Raw genomic sequence first — 5,081 nt, 5'->3', positions numbered from 1 at the left:
GTTCTTAGGGGTGTCTCCCTCAAGTCAAGCATGCTCTGGCTAGGTTTTCCGATTTTATATTTGACACAACATACATTGTGAAAAAGAGCCTGACAGAAAGCAAGCCAGAAAGGAGATGCACAAGCAATGAGAAGGGAGAGGGAAATGAAAGGTGCAAAGCACCCAGATGCAAGTTACTTGAAAGGTATCTCTTGCAATTGAGTGACAACCTCTTAAAGTCTGTTCCAATAAATAAACCTACCAGCCAGCCTGGACTAACCAAACACACCCACCAGTTACAACACATCATTTCATGCACTTGGGGTATGGAATGAGAATTCAATATAGTTTCTTCTTCTTCTTCTTTTTTTTTTCTTTTTGAGATGGTATCTTGCTCTGTTACCCAGGCTGGAATGCAGTAGTGCCATCTCAGCTCAGTGCAACCTCTGCTTCCCAAGTTCAAGCAATTTTCCTGCCTCAGCCTCCCGAGTAGCTGGGATTAGCTGGGATTACAGGCACGTGCCACCACACCTGGCCAATTTTTGTATTTTTAGTAGAGATGGGGTTTCACCGTGTTGGCCAGGCTGGACTCAAACTCCTGCCCTCAGATGATTCACCCACCTCAGCTTCCCAAAGCGCTGGGATTACAGGCGTGATCAACCGCACCTGGCCCCAATATAGTTTCTAATAAGGGGTTGGGGTATTTACAAAGAGGGATGTTGTTTTATGTACTACAATCAAAAGACTACATTTATTTATAGAACTTTAATGGTTACAGACATTGCTAGAGTCAAGATAAGGTATCAGTAAATGAAATAATGAGTCGGAGAAAGAGTACATTACTTAGAAAAAATTTACTGGAAGTTTAGTCTTTAAGCCATATATTTAAGGGAAGGTTAAAAACAGAATCAGATATTAACTGATTAAATAATTTAATTGGTCAACTTGATAGAGTTAGTAATATTCTAATTAGGTAGTTCAGAATTTTTATTGTTATAGAGTTTACTTCTAAATATTCCACTCTGTGCTTTCATAACATTTAGTGACTTGCTTAATCACTTACCACCTACTGATTTGCTCTGTATTCATGTATGTGCATAACATCTTTCTTCTATCAAAAAATACCGAAAGCAAGGCTGTATCTTGGTCATCTCTGACTCCAGAGCTGGAATCGAATCAGCATTCATAGAGAGGCACTCACAGGTAGGAAAGGGAGGGATTCAGCAAGCTGGACTAGAATAAAGAAATATACCAGAAGCTTCAGTGCTATTATGGCCCTGGTTACAAATGTGTGTTGGATCCTAAGGCCATCAGAGGACCATTGGAGTGATCTAGTCAAAGTGGCAGACATGGAGAAATGCTGCAGTCATATGTGAAGGCAGGTGGCCAGAAGGTCCATGGGAAGGAAATTACGCCAGGCAATATGGACACTAGGTAAGCACCATGAAGGGTGCATATGAGCAATACCCAGGAAGGGTCATCATACTGTCCACAAAAATGGTCCATTGGTCTTGCGAGGGAGGAGATCAGAAGGTCTCTATTTGCCAAAATCTGTTTCCAGTGGTAGAACTGGACCCACTTTGCAACCAGTGAGAAAACTGGGTCTGGACGGGAGCAAGCAAAGGACAGAAATAGAAATATTAGATGTGGGAGGCATTGGCCTCAAGAGGGCTGAGATGCTGGGGGAGAAAGTAGAAGGCGATGACAGAAGAGAGGTCCAGAAGGTTAAAAAAAAAAAAAAAAAAAAGTAAAAAAGCAGGCAAAGGTAGCAAAGCAGACTCACAAGAGCAATTGGAATGGAATAAGCATTTGCCCAAAAAACCAAAGTCAAAGAAGGTGTGCAGCAAATTAGTGGACGGTGCTGATACTAAGAGAGATCTGGGGAGTGACAGCAAGAGCACGAACAAGCCTCAAACAGCAGCTCTGGCTCAAGAGCTGCTTATACCCAGGAGCTCGCTGGGACAGCCTGTGTTACAGAGCCAGCTAGAGAAGGTTTCTCAGCCTCCTTTTAAAATAGCTATGAAAACTGATTTTACTGGTGGAAGTGGATACTTCAAAGGAGAAAAGATAATGTATTTCTTCATGAAAGTAAAAAGCGAGTGGGCTTCATTATTGGTACTTGCCACGTGGTTCAGGAGTCAGCAAACATTTTCTGTACAAGGCCAGATAATAAATATTTTGGGCTTTGTGGGCCATATGGTCTCTGCTGCATTTTTTTTTCTTTACAAACCTTTAAGGATGTGAAAACCATGCAGCCTACAGGACCTGGTTGGTCGGCTAGCCATTTTAAACTCTCTCTCTCTCTCTCTCTCTCTCTACATACATATATGTGTATCTATATTTACCTTAAATATATATACCTTAAATATATAACATATATACACCTTAAATATATATAATTATATGTTTATATATTATATATTTATATATTATTATATATCATATATTAATATATAAGTATATAATAAAATATATTAATATATTATATATACCTTAATATATATTAAATTAAATAAATTAATTAAATATATAATATATATTTAAGGTGTTTATATAATATCTATCAAAATATATATTAATTAAATATATATATATTTAAGGTTAAATTTTTTTCATCAACTGTATTATGTCCTATGCATATAAGCAGAAAAAGGGAAGGAAGCATGTGCCACAATATAGAGGGCTCTAATTCTAGAAAAGATTGCTCCCCATTGCAATTTAGATATTTGTTTAATCAGTAAGTAGTCACTAAATTCTCAAAAGATGTTCATCATTTGAAGGGATTCCTTAGGAAAGAAGTGTTTCTTCTTTTGGAGCCAATTCTCAGATGTAGATAATGGGAGAAAAGTCAGAAATCATTCACCAAAAAAAATACAGATGTCAAAAAGGTTCTAGACATTTCTTTTGTTTTCCAAGCTATATTTTCTTGTGAGTAGGGGATGCTGAATGGATGCTACAGCATGAGTGGTCAGAGAATGGAGTAACACATGCACTCTAGTCCTTCCCAGAGTCTGTCAACACTGGGATCTGCCTGTGTTCCTCAAACTCAATCCTGTAGAGTGGCCACACGGCAGGTAATACACACTCCTGACACAGAGCCACACCTCATGTCATAGGCAATCTTCAAGTTCATGAAAATAAATCTGCAAGTCTGCAGGTCTGTTAATTACACCACTGCTCATTCTGAAGACCAGGCCAAAGTGGGACAATTTCAAAAGTCACTGTGTGACTAATTTCAACACTACTGGGAAAAGAAGAAGTATTCAATACCTAAGGAGCAATGGCAACAGACATTTCTAGGGGAGTAGTTGAACAGACAAAAATGTGTTACAATGTCAAGCATGAAAATATCCGAAGAAAGATAACCACTTAAGAAACCTAAAATTAAGTTCTTAAAGGAAATTATGTTAAACAGAATTTAATTAGGAATTCAGATAGTATAAGATAAACTTGAAAACAGTTAATTTTTCCCCCACTCTAAAACATTAGGCTTGTTTATCCAACAGTTTTGTGTGTTTATAAGCTGGGCACAAAGGGTTACACGAGCATGTCATGGTGATTCGTGGTGATAATATGTGCTCTGCAAAACTTGGAAGAATTGTGTTTATTAGGAGTAATCACTGAGTCAACACGTAATCATTAAGTCCTCACTGGGTCACAGAGCAGCGCTAGGAGTTTCCATAGAAGCAAATTACCACATCCTACTCAGGGGTGGGGGTGGGGGCTAAACTACAGCAGCTGAATTTCATATGAAAAGGTTAGAACCCCAGCAAACAGAATTAATATGCTAATGTAATCCCTTCCACTTGCCTAATAGCAATGGCTAAGTCCTTTAACAACGCCTGCTTTAATTATTCTGTGCACTTACACACTGCAGAGTGCTTTCATCTATATTATTTTACGTGATCCTCAACACTGTGACACAGAGAGGGCAGTTACCGTTATTGTTTTTAGGAGCTCCAGCTAAGAGGTAAGAATGCTAAGACTCACAGCTCTTTGTAGGGGTCCTCAATCCCTGCACATTCAAATCACCTAGAGAGCTTTTTTACAAAAACTTTTATACATTGTAGGTGTACAATGTGATGCTTTAATATACATAGTAAAATTATTACTACAGTCAAGCAGATTGACATATTCATCACTCACATAGCTACCCATTCCTGTATGTGTAGCAGAAGCCTAAAATCTACTCTCTTAGCAAATTTCTAGTATACAATACAATATGAATAGCAATAGTCCTCATGCTGTACATTAGCTCTCTAGGCTTAGTCATCCTACATAACTACAACTCTGTACCCTTTGATGACATCTTCCCTAAGTCTCCCTCCCATCCTGCCCTCTGCTGCCCTCCACCCTTGGTGGCTATAGTTCTAGTCTTTGATTCCATATATTCAACTTTTTTTTTTTTAGATCCCACGTATCAGCAAGATCACACAGTATTTTTCTTTCTGTGTCTGACTTATTTTATTTAGCATAATGACCTTCAGATTCATCCGTGTTGTCACAAATGGCAGGATCGCCTTGCTTCTTAACTCTGATAAAAATTTCGTTGTATAACTGATTTGATCTTTGCAAATTATATGAATGTATTAAATAATCACATGTACCCTGAAATACATGCATCTGTTATGCAGCAATGAAGAAAGAAAAAAATTACATGCATACACAATTATAATTTCTTTATCCATTCATCCACTTACAGACACCTCAGTTGTTTCTATATCTCAGCTATTGTGAATAATGCTGCAATGACCACGGGAGAGTGCAGATATTACTACAAGATGATGATTTCACTTCGTTTGGGTATATAACCAGAAGAGGTATTGCTGGGTCATATGGTTGTCTTTTTTTTCTCCTTTTTTTTTTTTTCTTGAGATGGAGTTTTGCTCTTGTTGCCCAGGTTGGAGTGCAATGGCACAATCTTGGCTCACTGCAACCTCTGCCTCCCAGGTTCAAGTGATTCTCCTGTCTCAGCCTCCCAAGTAGCTGGGATTACCGGCATGTGCCACTACATCCTGCTAATTTTGTATTTTTAGTAGAGACAGTGTTTCTCCATGTTGGTCAGGTTGGTCTTGAACTCCCGACCTCAGGTGATCAGCCCG

The sequence above is a fragment of the Chlorocebus sabaeus genome, chromosome 10, assembly GCF_047675955.1.
Source record: "Chlorocebus sabaeus isolate Y175 chromosome 10, mChlSab1.0.hap1, whole genome shotgun sequence".
Lineage (NCBI taxonomy): Eukaryota > Metazoa > Chordata > Mammalia > Primates > Cercopithecidae > Chlorocebus > Chlorocebus sabaeus.
Note: the sequence above shows the minus strand (reverse complement) of the source record.